The following is an 18,747-nucleotide window of genomic DNA, read 5'->3' on the forward strand; positions in this document are numbered from 1 at the left end:
GAAAATGTGAAGAATCCCATTTGGATCTTACATGCAGGGAAGGAAGAGCAACTTCTATCCCCTGTTAATTCTGCATGGAGTGTAAGAGGCTGTCAGTGACTACTAATATCTCCAGTGTTGAAGGAGATGTGCCCCTGAATACCAATTACAGGAGAACACAAGTGCAGAGAGTGATATTGTGCTCTTGTCCTGCATATGGGCTTCCCAAAGGCATCTGGTTGGCTGCTGTGAAAACAAAGGTACTGGTCTACATAAGCTTTTGGTTTGTTCCAGCAGGGCTCATCTTATGCTCAAATAATAGATTTTTGCTCAAATTCCATCTTGCCATTGTGAGGGGAAAGTCAGTGATCCATAACAATGGATCAGTGGCAGCAGTTTCACACAAATTCAAGTTATCATAAAGCAGCCGCACTAACCATGGGGCAAACCTAATGTACTACCCTAATGCTGGAGCTTTGCATTTAAAAGGATAAGCATCTTCCATTCCTGTCAGCGATACGCCAGTCCTCCATAGCCTTGAATGGGCTCTTCGGAAGATAAAAATTCCAGACATTATTCTTTGTGCTGTATTATTATTCCCAACCTCACTCCTGCACCAGCAACAGAATATCCCCATCCCTATGACTAGGGACTAGGGCTGCTCAGAAGGGACCTCACTCAAACATGCACACGTATAATGGTAGAGGCCTGGCTGGAAAACTTAAAGCCCACTACTGCTACATGGGAGATGGATTGAAGAAAAGGATATATATATATATATATATATATATATATATATATATATAGGCTCCACTCCGTAACTTGACCAATTGTGGTTAGGAGCAGTTAGGAGCTAGATGGGGGGATCTTTAAAAAAGTGTAGACTTGCACATGCTGGCCAGCTTCTATTTTGACTCGAAATATTCATTCTGGGCTTCCCAGAAGTATGGTACGAAGAAGCTGTGCCCCACCCCCTCCTTGTCAGCTGATGCTGCTGGTGGCGCTGGTGACAACATGGAATAGGAAGACAAGTGAATTATCAGCTGTAGACCAATCATCCAAGAGAGTGGTGGTAAGAGGGTGGTACCAAGGGAAAATGAGTGTCCCATTCCAGTATCCTTTTTTTTAAAAAAAGTGACATTTTGAAAGTTATCCAGGGGCACGAGGCCACTTCCTGGATATTATGATCTACAATGAATTCCCTTTTCCCTTTTGGGGGGTTAATTTGAGCAAGTGCACGGTGGTATCCGGCTTCCCTCAAAGTATCAACATCGGAGTAGAATTCTGTGGGGGGAGGAAACTGATTCCGGATTTTCAGCCGTGTAATTTTTTTTCACTGCTGCTGCTCCTTTAATAAGAACCAGCCAATTGGGGGGAGGGGGGGAATCAATTAGGGGCTGAGGAAAGAAAGTCCGCTGGTGCCTTCTGGAAGGGAGAGGGACTCAACTAGCATAACAACTGGGAAAAATCCATCAAGAATGCCTGAGTAAACCCGCTGTCTGCTCTGGCTAGGAAAGAAAACAGCCCGGCCTTAATCTGTGGCTAGCAGTCAGTACACGCTGTCGATTAAATATCCATCAATTTGCACATCACACTTTGTGCTTGTGTACCCAGAGCCAGCGGTGCACCGAATTACAGCACTGCAGGTTTGCCAAATGGGTGCTGTCAACTGACAGGCCAAGAGGCCCTAGAGCAATTTCACTCACTTTTGATTCATGACTTGTCAGAATGCTAACCAAATATTCCATTTTCACCCTCAGGCTGCTTCTCTTACTGCTGACTTGCATCGCCAACGAGGACTCTGCTCTTGCTTCTCGGAGGGATGTGTTGGGCTCCCCATTCCCTTGAGGACAGACTCTAGGGAGGATGGATTCTTAAATAACAATCTGAATTCTGACGGAGAAACAGTTCAAAGATAGAAAGGGGGTGGGGGAATGCAGTTGCGGCTTGCAGAACTTAGCGCCATGGGAATTCTTATTCTCTGTCTTTTCCTCCTGTATTTTGTTTTTAAATCACATGTGCAGGGAAAGTGTTTTACATTCAGACTGAAGTCATAGAGGCAGCCTTCTTGCTTTTCATATATATTAAAGGATACCGATATATTTCATTTCCTTTAGGCCTTCCCCTTGCAGATTTACAGGGTTGGTACTCGGAAAGGTTGCTCTGGAGCAGACAGCTTTGCATCCACAAATGTTCTGACCCAGGATGTATAACATTCATCACCTTCCTTTGATAATCCCTAATGCTTGAATCACATGGGTTCGTAGCAGAGTGCCTGTCGTAGTTTTCTAGCTAGAAAATGTGTTCTTACATCGGATGGAAGACGCAGTGGAAGCAATATCATGAGGGTTTAGGGAGGAATACTCTTGATTATGGGGGTTTGAACATGTGCAGGCCTCTTCCCCCCTCCTTGTTTCCTTTGTCTCTAATTATCTCCCCTCTCTAAGACTGCTATGGCAGCTTCCATTATGCTGCAAACTCATACATATTTATGTACGTATGAGCCCCATTAGGAGTGGAAGGTGAGTATGAGAAACATATGGAGTTTCCTTAGCAACTGTGAGATGCCAGGCCCTAGTGGAGTGGGTTGTGTGTGTGTTTTACCAGCTCAATAAGTGGGCCTCCCATAGGTGTGGGGGGCACCAGTAAGAGCACACAGAGAGAGATTTTTAACATGCTCTCACTGGAAGAATGTCACACTTTTCAGTAAAGGCTCAGCTTTCCCCAAACTGTAAACCATGATTTCACTGAAAGATTAAAAGCGGGGAATAGGGTTGTGAATCCTGCCCGCTTGGGGACTCAGCTACTCCAGGGTGAAGATAAAAGTAGCTGGGGAATAGGGGAGCCAGAGGGAGAGGTGAGAATGGGTAGGTGTGGTTGCAGATCAGGGATCAGAAAACATTGTCAGCCTGAGGGCAACATTTCTGTCCCTGCAACCTTTAGGGGTCACATGGCAGTAGTGGGCAGAGACAGAAGCAAAAAAAGCAATGAATATAAATTCTACCTTTGCACCATAGGAGAATCGCTACACCAACCCACCAATCCCTCTGTCCTCCATCCAGGTAAGCAATGGATATGTATTATTAGAGCTAAAGGACACATTCCAGCCAGGCAAAACCATTCAAGGGGGTGGAGCAAGGCCAGCGACATGACATGAAAAATGGCTTGGCAGGGAGGCCGTATCAGGAGGTCAGGAGTGAGCTACACCTGGACAGGATAGTGGAGTGAGAAGAAGTGGTATAAGAGGAATGTGAGGGTTCCTGGGTGGTTCTGAGGGCACTGTAGATGCAGGACAGGCATGATTTCTTAATACATTGGTACCTCGGGTTAAGTACTTAATTCGTTCCGGAGGTCCGTTCTTAACCTGAAACTGTTCTTAACCTGAAGCACCACTTTAGCTAATGGGGTCTCCTGCTGCCGCCGCGCCGCCGCGCCACAATTTCTGTTCTCATCCTGAAGCAAAGTTCTTAACCTGAAGCACTATTTCTGGGTTAGCGGAGTCTGTAACCTGAAGCGTATGTAACCTGAAGCATATGTAACCTGAGGTACCACTGTAATGTTTTTCGAGTTACTGAAGAAACATTTCCAAGAGCATTAGGAAAATATGACTGGTGGCCTTTAAACAACTGCTACATATTCTCCCCATTTAACAGCAGTCTTGACCCCAAGGGATGACGTTGTTGTTGGTTGTTGTTGTTGTTGTTTTAAAAAAATCCCATCCTTTAGTTAAAAAGAAAAGTAGTACCACCCTTGCAGTGAGGTTAAGGGTTAGGGGTAATTTGTGTGCCTGTTCGATTAAAACAGGATCAGAAGCACCCAGGAGAAGCTTTCTCCTCGTTGCCAACATCCTTCTTATCTTACCTTCCATGAGCTTCCTTCCCTGTGGCTGGAGGCACTGAAGCCAGCTGCTACTTCCAGTTCTCCCTCCCGGAGTTGGCTGCTGTCTCATTTACCCAATGCAAATCAAGTCTCTCTTTTCCTGTAAGCCAGCTCAATCCTCTCACTGATCCTTGCTGTGCTCTGGCAGGCAGGCAAGAATCCCACAGCTACAGTTTTCCTTCTTTGTAGGTTGTCAATATTCAGATTTCTGGGGTACTTCTCAAAGTTGTTGCTAGGATCAACAATAGAAGGAAGACAGTCCTTGAAACCGAAAAGTGTCACTTTAATTAGGTACTTTCTGTTGTTATTGGTTTCAAGCTGCTTTTGCCATTTAAAGTGTGAGACCAGTGAGTCCTCTTCTAACAATTCATTGTGGCAATTCTGCTAGGCCACAATGATAGAAAAATGCATTTCTTTTCATCCTCTGCTTTAATGAGTAGTTTGTGGTTGGTCAACACTCTGGATCCATTGTGCTGGGGGAAACTGACATCTGGAAGGGACCCAAGATCAGCCTTTGCCAACTTGGTGTCCTCCATATGTTTTGGACTACAACTCCACTCAGCCAGTCTGGTTGGTGAAAATTGTCCCAGAGAGCATAATTCCTAATTATCATGGATCAACATGATTCTAGATTTGTGGGCAGGAAAGATTCCTTGTGCTGTAAGATATCAATGGCCTGCAAAAGCCATACATAGAACATATCACTACATCATATAGACGTAAACATTTCTATTCTACCAAATAGGCTTGTGTAGTCTCCAGATTCATTCGTTGACCCGAACCGTCAACTGGATTGTCTAACTCCAAAAGGTTAGTGAGAGTGAGGCAGAACTTACCATTGTAGAAGCCATGTTGGCTTTGCTCCAGCAAGACTTGTTCTTCCATATGCTTTGTATTTCTTTCTTTAACAATGCTTTCCAACAGCTCTTCTGGTACAGTCCTTAAGCTAAAGGGACTGTAATTTACAGGATCTCCCTGATCCCTTTTTAAAAACTTGATGTTACATAAGGCCACTTTCCAGTCCTTAGGTACAGAGGCTGCACTTAGGCTTGCTACATATTTTTGTTAGAAGACCAGCCATTTCCCATTTGAGTTCTTTAAGCACTCTCAAGTGGAAGCCATCCAGACGTGGTAATTTGTCAGTTTTTCATTTGTTAGCCAGGCCAATAGTAGCTATAAGCTACGTGGGGAATGGTATCAGAAAATGCTGACACAGCTCAGGCATAGCCTAATTTGTGCTTTCCTTCTTTACATCCTCAGAAGAATTAAGAGCTGTAGACTTTTAGCATTCTGACCCCCGAAAAGCCTCCCTGATGAGCCAGCAAGGAGTAGCCTTAGACATTTTGCTACCATAGGGGGAAGTCAAACACTTCCTGCTCCACAGGGCCACTAACATTTCTGTGGCTGCAAATCTTGAAACATCTTTCTACATAATATGTTTTTAATATACTGTATACAGCACCTCTTTTTTATTTTACAAAAAGTCGTAAGTACTTAAGAAGGTGCCTCCTAAACTAAACCAAAGGTTCATCGAGATCAGGGATGAGGAACCTGCGGCCCTCAAGATGTTGTTAGACCTAGCACTGCTCAGCTTCAGTCAACACGGCCGATGGGCAGAGAATATGTGAACCGAGGAAGCTGCTTTATAATGAGGCATGGTCCATCTCATTTAGTATTGTCTACACTGACTGGCAGCAGTTCTCCAGAGTTTCAGGCAGGGGTCTCTCCAAGCCCTAGCTGAAAATACTGGGGACTGAACCTGAGAATTTTAGCATACCAGTCATGCTACTGGGCCACAGCCCTTCCTTGATCCTGCGAGTTGTAGTCAAAAACATCTGGAGGACCAGACCACTGATCCAGGCTGTCATCCTGTTTACTATTGTGGCCAATCAAATGCTTCAAGTATCCCTACAAAAAGGAAATGAAGGCAACAGCCTTCCTCTGTAACTGGTACCCAGTGGTATTTTATCTCTGCACTGGCAGGTTCTTCTTAGTGATCATGGCTAATAACCTTTGATAGATAGATCCTTTGTGGATTTCTCTAATTCCCTTTTAAAGCTGGTAACCATCACCAGGCTCATAGCAGTGAATTAATTCCATACATTAATTACATGTATGAATAAGTACGTTATTTGTCTGTCCTAAACTTATTGCCTGTTAATGTTATGAAAAGGAGAAGAGGGGAAGGAAACGTTATATTCACTTTCTACACACCATTTGTCATTTTATAAAACCCTATGTGGCATCCTTCCACCTAGTACTCATTTGGCTGAATGAAAATGCCCCAAACACTTCAGCCTATGCCCTCATTAAAAAGAAGGGCAGCCAGGACTGCAGCAGAACCTCTGAGGAGAGTGGCCCTGTGTCCTACTTGAAGAGCTGGTCAGAGGAGAGACCGCTGTTTGAAGGAGTCCTCGATTTGAAGGGCGGTCCAGTCCATGTCTGGTTTAACATTTAAGAACTATAAGTTGCCCACAGGCCATTAGCACCTGGGCAGTGGACCGAGCAGGCACACAGCTCAGCAGGTTGTAATCTTCTCCACAATGGTGAGATGTATTGCAGTTCTATTAAAACTGTAGTCATTATTTACCAGTTTGCAAGTATGCATACAAACTAGAATATGCAGATTTTACTCAGTCCATGACCTCTTTTGTCCTCTTTTTTGATTATGCATTTCCTATTTTTGGTGATGTGGCCATCCCACCCTGGGCAGCAAGAATGAGAGCATTATACAAGGGCAAAAGGCTGTGCTGTTTGCTGCCTGTGTAAGCAGAAATCCTTGGTGTCAAGTGGGAGGCAGAGGGAGGAGAGACATTTGCTTGTCTGGAAACTATTAGTTAAAAATCATGGCATTGATCAGTTCAGGGAATTCAAAAGTGGTGTGCAGAAACTGTCTACGATGTTTCCTTATTAAAATGCTGCTCCTTACCAATTTCTTGTGTGCTTTAATTGCATTATGGGTGAGGAAGGCCTGGGGCCTAATTTATGGATCTCAACCTGGAGCATCTGAAATGCTGATGATGGTGAATGCTGGAGGCATTCAAAACACATGAGGGAACACAACAAACATCCCTCCAGGGCATTGTCTTTGGATTGTTTAATAAGAATGTGTATTTCTAAATCCTACCTCCACATCTGTGCTGAACTAGTTTCTATGCATTGGGTGCAGGGGTTTCCGGTTTCTGAAATCATTGTTCCCATACACAGATACTTCCATGCTTATTAACATCTAATCTTAAGATGAGAAGAATTGGTAACAGGACAAGAGATTCTACCTAACCATTCCCAGCCAAATTGCTGACGGGCTTCAAAACAGTGAACCATGTAACCACCAATTTTAACCAGTCATGATCCTGGGTTCAGAAAACACACCAAGCCACATCTTGCCCTCAGCAACCCCAGCACCTTGCCAACCACCTCACCCCCTAGATCACACTTACTACCCACTCCCCCAACTAATTCATTAGACCTTCCCCTTTCCACCTCATACCAGTGCTGCAGCCAAAGAGTTGACCTAGCAGGAGGAACACCACAAGAAGTAGGCCAGAAATGATGGCCAGCTAATCTGGGACTGCCACCACCTTATCCAGGCCTACATACTTTCCATCCCAAATGGTGGCAGTGGCAACAGATTAGCAGGGTAGCTGTCTATAGCTTCTGGCTGCCTTCTTCCTTCCTGTACTGCTCCTCCTATTGGGCTGACATATCCTGATTGGTGATGGTTGGAGGAGTGGATCTCCAAGCTGGCCAGAGGAGGAGGAGGGTGGCTAGCAGTATCAGCCAACATGGGGATCTGGATCCTGGGGGCAGGGTTCCCAGGGCTGGCAAGTAGAGGAGCCTCTGATGCTTGCCTGGGCCACTCATTCACCACCCCCTAGCATGGTGTAGTCCACCTGTATGTGGCCAAACAAACTGCAGTGTGATGACACTCTTACATTTTTATTACATGTAGACATGATTTGCGTCAGCATGACTTGCAAATGCAGCCATAGCTATTGTCTATTAGTATGCATTTCACAACACAGGACCTCTGATAAATCACCTAAAAGAATGGGGGATGTGGGAGGAGAGGGCAAAGGGACTTAGCCCTGATCTGTGTGTGATATGATAAAGGTATGTGTGAAGCAAAGTCATCCATTCCAGCCACTGAATGTAATAATTTCAGCTTGCATAATCAGTTCATACCTGGTTAATTTTTTGTGCCATCTCTATTCTAGCAATACTCCATCCCCTCTTCGCCTCAAACAGAAAATGGCACATAATGAGATCATAATTGATTTACTCTCTTGCCTCCTGGGGAAAATTCTAAAATCTGAATTATATTTTCCTTTTCCTTTGCTAAATCCTTATATGTATGCCACAGCAAAGACTATTAATGGTGAGACTAATATTTTAAGCTTTTTCATTAAATCACTTAAATTGTGGGCATTTTAATAGTAGAATTAGATGTTGTGAGATACAGAAAGCTGTTGCTGCTCCACATCTCTCTTTCCCTCCCTCCCCGCATTCCTGGCTAGGGCTCATGCAAGTTTCACCTGTAGAAATGTCCACTTCTTCACAACCATGAAGATGTATGGTGGGATGGATCGATGAAGCCCCCTCCCAAAACTGGTGTTGCTACTGCTTACCTGGGCAGGACTGGGGTGGAGCAGCACTGGTAGATAAATGGGAGTGCTTACAGTGGTGCCCCACAAGACGAATGCCTCACAAGATGGAAAACCCGCTAGACGAAAGGGTTTTCCGTTTTGGAGGTGCTTCGCAGGACGAATTTCTCTATGGGCTTGCTTCGCAAGACGAAAATGTATTGCGATTCCTGGGGGTTTTTTTCCGCTCCCCACCCCCTTTTTCTAAGGCACTAAGCTGCTAAAAGCCTTTTAGCAGCTAATCCGCTAATCCCTTAAGCCTTTAATAGCCGCTAAACCGCTAATAGCGCTAATCCGCTAATCCGCTAATGGGCTTGCTTCGCAAGACGAAAAAACCGCTAGACGAAGAGACTCACGGAACGGATTCTTTTCATCTTGCGAGGCACCACTGTATTTCTTTATGCACACAATATATTTTTCTCCTGTATTTTTATGAGGCCATATTCAAAGTGGGTAATACAATGACTATATTATACTCTTCTTTACCCCATGGGCTAGCATATAAAAATTTCATAAATAAAAATAAAATGTTTATTTATATCCCACCCTCCCCAGCCGAAGCCGGGCTCAGAGCGGCTAACAACAATAAAAGTAACACAGTTTACAAAAAATCACAATCAATTAATTGAAATGCATTCTAAAATCAATTCCTTCTAAGATCAATTCAAAATCAGTGTCCAGCTTTATCTCTAAAAGACGTAAAGTCCAAGCCTTCAATTTGGGATGGTTTGAAGAAAGTAGTGAGGACAAGCTTTATACATAATAAATTCTGCCCAGTCTCAAGCTATTCTTCCCCTTATCCGAAAATAGGGCTGTCAGTCACAATACATTGTTATATGCCCGTTCGGTTCCCTCTCTCAAATCTGAGGCTGCAAATACTCAACTAAATGTATATAAACAGAATAATTTTTAAATGCACCTGTGAAAAACACCAGCAATATAAGAACTCTCCTTTCCTACGCTTTTCAAAAATGCAAGTCTTGTTCTTTAACATAAGAGCGAGGGTCCCAGTCCAGCTGATAAAATAGATAGTGATGGCAACATATTGCCTCACCTGGGGCCCAGTCCCAGCTGGTGAAGATGGAGATGGCATAGTTCAGCTCATTTGCTTCTTCCAGAGAGAGAGAAATGTCTAACCTTTCATTGCAGGTAGCTTTTCCTAGGCTAGTGGTAGAGAGCCTGTGGCCTTCACTATTATATTTGGGCTCCAACGTCCGTTAGTCCCAGCCAGCATGGCCGATGTAAGGGATACTGCTGCAGGCTATCAACACCTAGAGGGGACCACAGGTGTTTCACCCCTGCCTTAGCCTTTCAGCTACTTGGCATTTTTTAGCCAAGGGATTGTAACGTGTGCAGCCACAGACATAGCCACAATACTCCCTCCTCCACAAGCAGCAAAGCTTTAAAAATAAAATTTCTACCACCCAGAAATATAGTGTTATACGTGGCTGGAAGTATGTGAAGGCACTGCACCCTACAGTGTTTTCTGTGTCTTTTAAAGTCTTTGGGCAGATGTCAGAAGCCTCCTAGTGATGCTGGTAGTCTGCATGCATTTTCAAGGCACCGAGATGCTTTGCCAGGGTGCCACCTGGGTCAGTCTGTTGGCTGCCTGCTTTGTTTGCCTCCCAGATGCTGTAGAAAGTACTGAGCCTTGGTTAGAAGCGCCGAGTTGGCAATTTTTGATATTGCTGTTAACATAATCAGCTTTTGCTTCTGCAGCAATTAGCATATTATTACCCATAATGTTTTGCATGGCAATTTTGTTGTAAACATTTGTACTAATTCACCATAACCTAATTATTTTTATGATGCATAATTATGGAATATTTTCCAAGAAGGAATGGTTCTGTTTTCTAGCGTGTAATTCTTTTGGAGGAAAATCGGGTCATTCTAGTGCTGTCCCCAACTCCACATCTTTCCTTCCAAATCTGTTTCATTTGGTTATGAGCACACTTTGCAAAGTTTCCCTGAATCTCCTGAGCAGCTGAAGAATGGATCCTTTTTGTATGGAGAGCGGACTGAACCAATGTGGTCCAATCAATCAGGTGCTAGATTCATAGTACCTCAAGATCTGGGATCAAATCCCTGCTAGGTCAGCCTTGCATTTTGCTGTTCAGTTACTTGCCTGGGATACTAACACTTTCTGGGAATATAGTTTGCCAGAGTGATTGATAAACCGCAGCAGGGATGGGGGTTACCTGTGGCCCTCCAGAGGTTGTTGGCCTACAACTGCTCTTATATAAAAACATAGGATACTTCCTGATACAGAGTCATAAAAAAGGTAAAGGTACCCCTGCCCGTACGGGCCAGTCTTGACAGACTCTAGGGTTGTGCGCTCATCTCACTCTAGAGGCCGGGAGCCAGCGCTGTCCGCAGACACTTCCGGGTCACGTGGCCAGCGTGACAAGCTGCATCTGGCGAGCCAGCGCAGCACACGGAAACACCATTTACCTTCCCGCTGGTAAGCGGTCCCTATTTATTTACTTGCACCCGGGGGTGCTCTTGAACTGCTAGGTTGGTAGGCGCTGGGACCGAACGACGGGAGCGCACCCCACTGCGGGGATTCGAACCACCGACCATGCGATCGGCAAGTCCTAGGCGCTGAGGTTTTACCCACAGCGCCACCTGCATCCCTTCCTATGATACAGAGTCATACCAGTGCTCTATCTAGCTCAGTACTGCATGTGCTGACTGACAATCACTCTCCAGGGTTTCAGGCAGTGGTCGTTCCAAGCACTGCTTTGAGACTGAATCTGAAGTCTTCTGTATGCAAAGCAGATAGGCTACCACTAATCTATGGTTCTTTGACCTGAGCTACAACCCTTCTCCATTGGACATGTTGGCAGGGGCTGGTGTGAGTAGGAATCCAACAACATCTGGAGAGCCAAATGTCCCTCATCCCTGACCTGCAGGGAGACAGGTAGGCAAAAATTGTGTGGATACCTTTATCTGCAAGGTCATACTAAGCTCACTGGTGCTCTTGAACAAGTGACTACTCCCAGAATCAAATCTCAATACTAGGAATGAGGAAACCTACCTCGCTGTGCTGGTCCCGGGGGTAAGGTACCTTGGGTGTAGCAAAGTCCACACGAAGAGGGGCAAGGTCCGAGGCAGAGTGCCGGGCGGTGAACAGGAACGCTGGAACAGGAGGCTGTGCAGGGAACAGGAACGCCGGATGGTCGGGAACAGGAGGCCGAGCAGGGAGCAGGAGTACCGGATAGTCAGGAACAGGAGGCCGAGCAGGGATCAAGAACGCAGGAAGGTCCGAAGCCAACAACGACGTTGCTCCCGCAACCTGGGGCCGGGCTGACTGGGCTTTTATCCTCTTCTAAGGCCAGGGGCGGTCCCGGCCCCCAGGAGCCCCGCCTCCTCTGGCCTTAAGGCGAGCACTCCTCCTGGGGGCAACCAGTTCCCTTCGCCTCTCTGCTCTAAACCTCTGCAGATCAGGAGAGGCCGAAGGGTTACTGGGCCCTGGAGGAGGCTCACCTGTGGCCACTGAGTCGTCAAGCCTCTCTGGGGCCAGAAGGGCTTCACCTGGGGCCAGCTCCTGATGCACTGCCACAGGTGCAGGCTCTTCAGCATCTAGGCCTGGCCCCAGTTCAGCCGGCCCTGGAGGCGGGGACTCCTGTGCAGGCCGGGATTCCTCTGTTTCATCCTCCGAATCGGAATCCCAGGCCATCACACCATCCCCCCTCCCAGGCCCCCCCCTCAACCGAGGGTCCGGACCCGGCTTGCCGGGGTACGTCGCATGGAACTCTCGGAGGCAGGCAGGTGCGTGGACGTTGGCCGCTGGTTCCCAGGAACGGTCCTCCGGTCCGTACCCCTTCCAGTCAATGAGATACTGCAGCTTCCCCCTGCGGTATCGGGAGTCCAGGATGCGTTCCACCTCGTACTCAGGCTCTCCCCGAACCAACACTGGCTGCGGTCGGGGACGGTTCGGGTGGAACTCGTCGGGTGGGGCCACCGGACTCAAAAGGGACCTGTGGAAGACCGGGTGCACCTTCAGGGTTGCGGGTAACCGGAGACGAAATGCCACAGGCGAGACTTGGTCTACGATAGGGAACGGGCCGGTGAAGCGGGCGTCCAACTTCCGCGAAGGTCGAGAGGGGTGGATGTTGTAAGATTGGTGCCCTCTGGAAACAGGCCTTCAACCCCTGAAACGCCTCCTCTGCCTCCTTGTCCCAGGAAAACGGCGTCTTTGGGCGCAGTAGCCGGGTCAACGGGGTGGTGCGATGAGCATAATCAGCGATGAAGGTCCGGTAGTAATTGGCGAACCCCAGGAAACGCTGTAGGTCCTTGCGGTTCCGGGGTGCCGCCCATTCTTGAACCGCTGTCACCTTCCCCGGGTCCATTTGCACCCCATCTGGAGAGAGCCGGTGACCAAGGAAGTCCACAGTCCGCTGATGGAACTCGCACTTGCTGAGCTTTGCGTACAAACGGTGCTCACGCAAGCGCTGCAGCACGGTCCGGACATGTCCCTCATGGCGAGCCGGGTCACGGGAGTAAATCAGTATGTCATCCAAATACACCACCACGTACTTGTCTAACAGGTCCTGAAACACGTGGTTGATGTAGCGTTGAAACACAGCAGGCGCGTTGCACAAACCGAAAGGCATAACCAAATATTCGAACTGCCCGTACCGGGTCCCAAACGCTGTCTTCCACTCATCCCCGGCTCGGATCCGAATCAAGTTGTAGGCCCCCCGGAGGTCCAGCTTGGTGAACACCTGTGCCCCTTGCACCCGCTCCAGCAGCTCCGAGATAAGGGGCAAGGGGTACCGGTCTGGGACGGTAATTTTGTTCAGGGCTCGGTAATCATGGCAAGGGCGGAGTTCCCCACATTTCTTCTTAACAAAAAGCACCGGCGCCGCGGTGGGCGAGGTGGAAGGCCTAATGAACCCACGCTCCAGGTTCTTGCGCAAGAAGTCCTGCAAAGCCTCGCGCTCTGGCTCTGTTAGGGAATATAAGCGACTCACTGGTAAAGGCGCTCCGGGTTGGAGGTCTATGCCGCAGTCAAAAGGCCGATGCGGCGGCAGCTGGTCTGCCCCCCGTTCCTCGAACACGTCCTGGTAGTCCTGGTACACGGCTGGGAGCGTGGGTGCTGCCTCCTCTGAGGGCGCGGCCGCCAGCGTTCCGGATTGAGCATGGGAACATGGGTCTGGGAAGTGCACGGTCCGTTTGACCCAGTCAATCTGAACGTTGTGGGCCTCCAGCCAGTCCATCCCGAGCACCAGGGGGAAGCGGGGCATAGAGGCAATGTCCAAAGTTCGCAACTCCCGGTGCTGCTGGAGACACAGGACCAGAGGCTGGGTCTCCTGAGTAACGGCACCTGAACGCAGAAGTCGTCCGTCAATCGCTTCCACCTGGACCGGTACTGGCTTGTTCCGAAGTGGCACCTGATGATGGGCGGCAAAAGCAGCGTCCATATAGGAGCGGGTTGCCCCTGAATCTACCAAAGCATGGGTGAGGATCCAGGGCCCACCTGGAGGGTATAAACGTACCGAAACCATAAGATGTTGCAAGTCCATTGGTGCGGGCCCATTCTGTACGGTTTGGGACCCCCGGTAGCTAGGGCCATCAGCTACTGGGGTTGGCGGTTTCCCTGCGGCTGGCGTTTCTCAGGGCAGGACCGAGCGAAGTGTCCACTTCCGCCACAGTAAAGACAGAGATTTCCATCCCGACGCCGCGCCTTCTCTGCGGGGGAAAGGCGTGGCCGCACTGCCCCGAGCTGCATAGGCTCCTCCGTTAAATCAGTTGTGACCGTGGGGCTGCCGGAAAAAGCTGGTGCCGTGAACTGGAAGTGTCGGCGACCCCGGGCCTGACGACGATCCTCCAACCGGTCGCCTATTTGTAGACTCCGTTGAATGAGAGTGTCCAGCGTGGTGGGGCGTTCCATTGTGGCCAACTGGTCCAGTACCTCGTCCGAAAGCCCTTCGAGATACTGGTCCCGCAGTGCCGAGTCATTCCAGGTCAAGTCCTGTGCCAACAGCCGGAACTCCGTGGTATATGTGGCCACCGTGGACTTGCCCTGTTTCAAATGCCGAATCGCCCGGTTGGCTTGACTCTCTTTCTGGGGGTTGCCGAACGCGGCCTCCAAACGATTGCAAAACCCCGTATAGTCTGCCAGCAAGGGGGAGTCTTGCCTGAGTAGCGGCAACGCCCACTTGGCCGCCTGGTCCTTTAACAAGCTAATCAAAAAGTGCACCTTGGTACGGTCGTCAGGAAAGTTCCGGGCTCGCCCCTGAATATACAGTTTGGCCTGGGCCAGGAACATGGGAAAGCTGGCCGGGGCTCCATCAAATTTCTCAGGCAAAGCCACTGGGTACTTGCCCGGAGCCGGGGCGTCGGCCCCAGAAGCCGGTAGGGCTTCCAAGCGTTGCTGAAGTGCCTCAACCGCGTCACTGAGCTGCTGCACGGTGTGAGACAAGGCCTGGTTCTCCTGGGCCAAAGCCACCAGTGCAGCCGCCTGTTCAGCCATGGCCTCTGGCTCTTCCCGAACGCACCCCGACGAAGGGGGAGTGCGGGAGGTGGCGGGAGCAAACTGTGCTGGTCCCGGGGGTAAGGTACCTTGGGTGTAGCAAAGTCCACACGAAGAGGGGCAAGGTCCGAGGCAGAGTGCCGGGCGGTGAACAGGAACGCTGGAACAGGAGGCTGTGCAGGGAACAGGAACGCCGGATGGTCGGGAACAGGAGGCCGAGCAGGGAGCAGGAGTACCGGATAGTCAGGAACAGGAGGCCGAGCAGGGATCAAGAACGCAGGAAGGTCCGAAGCCAACAACGACGTTGCTCCCGCAACCTGGGGCCGGGCTGACTGGGCTTTTATCCTCTTCTAAGGCCAGGGGCGGTCCCGGCCCCCAGGAGCCCCGCCTCCTCTGGCCTTAAGGCGAGCACTCCTCCTGGGGGCAACCAGTTCCCTTCGCCTCTCTGCTCTAAACCTCTGCAGATCAGGAGAGGCCGAAGGGTTACTGGGCCCTGGAGGAGGCTCACCTGTGGCCACTGAGTCGTCAAGCCTCTCTGGGGCCAGAAGGGCTTCACCTGGGGCCAGCTCCTGATGCACTGCCACAGGTGCAGGCTCTTCAGCATCTAGGCCTGGCCCCAGTTCAGCCGGCCCTGGAGGCGGGGACTCCTGTGCAGGCCGGGATTCCTCTGTTTCATCCTCCGAATCGGAATCCCAGGCCATCACACTCGCAAAGCTATTGTGCAGGCAATGTGGGGCAAACATCCTAAACAAACAAGCAACTGAGGGGTGCCACCTTTTAGGGCTACATTCATGGCTATGTCTTCTTACTTCCAGGTACAAGATAATGATCTTAATGCATGAACAGATTTTACAGGTGGAGTCATTCAGAGATGAGGCAGGTGAGGCCGCTGCTTCAAGCAGCAGAAGACCCCTAGAGGTGGCACACCTGTGGGTGACCTGCCTGCACCACCACCTCCATCAGCACCAGAGAAGCACTGCCACCATCGATGCTGATATCGGGCAAGATCTCAGCCATTTTGTGCAAGATCTTGCCCCAAATCAATGCCAATGGCAGTGCCACTTCTCCACCAGTAGCGGATGGGACAGGGTGTGTGGCGATGGCAGAGCAGGCATTGGTGGCAGGAGCAGGTAGGTGGTGACAAGACCAGTGACAGCAGTAGAGCAGAACAGCGCTTCCTGTTTCACTTTAAGCGATGAAACAGTGCACAGCACCCCTGCAGGCAGTCCTACAGATAGCCAAGTTTCAAAACATTTATGACTTGAAATGTGAAAAACAGTACTTTAAATTCAGTCTGGGAACAAGTAGACCATTAGTTTAACCGGTGGTTAAACCCATTGTTGTAATATGCTCGGCTTGCTTGGCTTCCAACAGAAAATCTTCATGGCCTTCAGGATGCACCCATATACGCCGTTCTCCACCTATACCTGCTTCCTGTCTGTGGACATGACCCTTTCTCCTAAAGAGGGAAATGACCGGAGTCTCATGGGCACTAAAAGTGCCCAGTCACGCCCTCCGGTGATTCAGAGGAAGGAAAAGAAATGAATTGTAGTAACCTTTACAACAATAAAACCCCACAGTGTTTCTGGCCAGGTGTGCAAAGAGGAAATCCCTCTCTAGGTGATCAACTTACACACTGAAGCATGAAGTTTGATTAGCCCTGTAACGTTTTATAAGCTTGCATAGCTGCAAATGTTATTAATGCTCATAAAGTTTACCCAAGCCTTTAAAATCCTATTGGGCCAATTCAGGTCTCGTTGGATTCCTGGGGCAATGCATTCCAGGGGTGATACAATGCCACGGAAAGTCATTATTTCTGTTTAATTTGTCTAAGGTGGATGCTGCTCATTTTCAGAGAGTTTCCTTTGTTTTTGTGTTTCCATTGTCTAGGCATGTGGAAGGGAGTGTAAAACAAAATGACAGGCACCGTTTTGCTGTAGCTTGGATCACAAAAAGTGTAAGTCAAGAGCCCCTGTTCTTCCAGAGGTTCTAGATCTCTCCCCTCAGCTTCTAAGGGCCACTTCACATGTTTTGAGGCAGGGAAATAGATATTTTCCCCCCTCCTGTAAGGGTACATGCTACAGGGAAACACCAGCAATTGTGATCCCTCTACATAGGGTAGTCTCAATATATTTTGCTGCCTGAAGTGAAGAATAAGAGGTTGCCTCCAGCTCCATGTCATGTTAAGAAGCCAACCACCACTGAAAGAAACAGACGGGTGTACTGGTGCAAAGCTACATGGCACAGGATTATAGAATTAAGGAGTTGGAAGGGACTACAGGGTTCATCTAGTCCAACCCCCTTCCTTGCAGGAATCTTTTTTTACCCAACGTGGGTATCCTGAGATTAAGAGTCTCTTGATCTACCAACTGATCAGCTCTGCCCTCCAGCAGCTCACTGCCGCTCCCCATCTCCCACCATCTGCTGCCTGAGGCAACTCTCTCACTCTGCCTAATGCTAGGCCTGGCCTGCCACTCTGCTACAGCATCCACATGCATCAAATGTACATCAGTGTCATATGGTTCACTGAGGAAATGGAAGGTTTTATTACATAGTCCTTCAAGGCAGGAGCGCAGGCTGGCTTACAACATAAAATATGCAATATAGAACTTAATATAAATATATACACCAATTCATATCAGTTATATGTTTAGAGAGGCCTTCTGAAAATACATATTTTTGTGCCCAGATTTTTCCTGACCTCTAAGATTAGACCTTTAAAATTTGTATCTTTCTAGCATGTTCCCATTTTGTGTTCTCATTTTGTACTTTTCTGTTGTGAACCACCCTCTGATCTTTGGATGAAGGACAGTATACAAATAAATAGCTCTGCCACAGTATTTTACTGTTTTTGTTTATATTGTTTGCTTAATGACTTTATACCTTGTTCCATGTTTTTACTGCATGCTGTACACCTCTTAGATATCTTTTCATGTTGAACATTCTAGAAATATTCTAAATAAACCAATAAACAAAACAGCCACAAAGCTTCATTAAACACAAATCAGCAACAGCATGTTGTGGTGAATATTTGGAAGGGACAGCAAAAACAATGGGAATGAGATGGATGCTTGTTTGCCACTGCGATAGTGATCTCCAATTCAAATTCTGAGTTGTCATCTAAGATGGCAGTCACCCCAATAGCCAAAGGAAACAACTAGGGGAGCTTTAGAATCAAATTGGCATTGAAATGTTGGTTCCTGCGTCATCTTGGGCCTGCTCAGCAGCTGGTTGCCTTGACTCGTTTTTGTTTTTACAGTTGCAGCATGGATACAAATCTAAACCTTTGCTGATATGCCGTAAGCTCTCGAGAGACACCTTCTTTTCCTGGTGATAAGACTCGAGCCTGAGGGTGTGGAAGCTGAATTGGGAAAGTGGGGCTCTGTTGCATCGATTCCATGTATCCTTGGAATCCTTGTATTAGCATGAATTAATAGCCCCTTGTGCACAACGAAGAGGAAGAAAGCATGCCAGAGTTAATAACGAAGCCAGCCATTGAGTTAACAGCAGGCAGAGAGGTGACTGGAGCTGTCTCCAGCAGCTGCCTCACAGCCTTTCCTGCTGCTGCAGCCTTGTAAAATGAGAATTTCACATGGCACAGCTTTGTGCTGTGAGCTGTGAAGGCTCCTGATTCCAGAGCCTGCTATGTGGTCCTGTGGGGGTGCTCCAGTTTATGAAAATAGCCACCTGCCGTGCCCTAGATTACTAAACCTAATGCTGAGTGCTGGAGTCTATATTTCACTTAGCATTATATATTTCCCCTCTCAT

General features: G+C 48.3%; 1 long non-coding RNA gene across 1 annotated transcript; it reads left to right on the forward strand.

Annotated features, from left to right (window-relative positions):
• Nucleotides 1-2,996: 2,996 nt before the first annotated feature.
• LOC310678909 lies at nt 2,997-18,463 on the forward strand. Its single transcript, XR_014512024.1, has 3 exons — nt 2,997-3,041; nt 16,881-16,936; nt 18,239-18,463. It is a non-coding gene; the product is annotated as an uncharacterized lncRNA (long non-coding RNA).
• The last annotated feature ends 284 nt before the right edge of the window (nt 18,464-18,747 follow it).

This window comes from Podarcis tiliguerta (genome assembly GCF_965153285.1).
Source record: "Podarcis tiliguerta genome assembly, chromosome: 5".
Classification (NCBI taxonomy): Eukaryota; Metazoa; Chordata; class Lepidosauria; order Squamata; family Lacertidae; genus Podarcis; species Podarcis tiliguerta.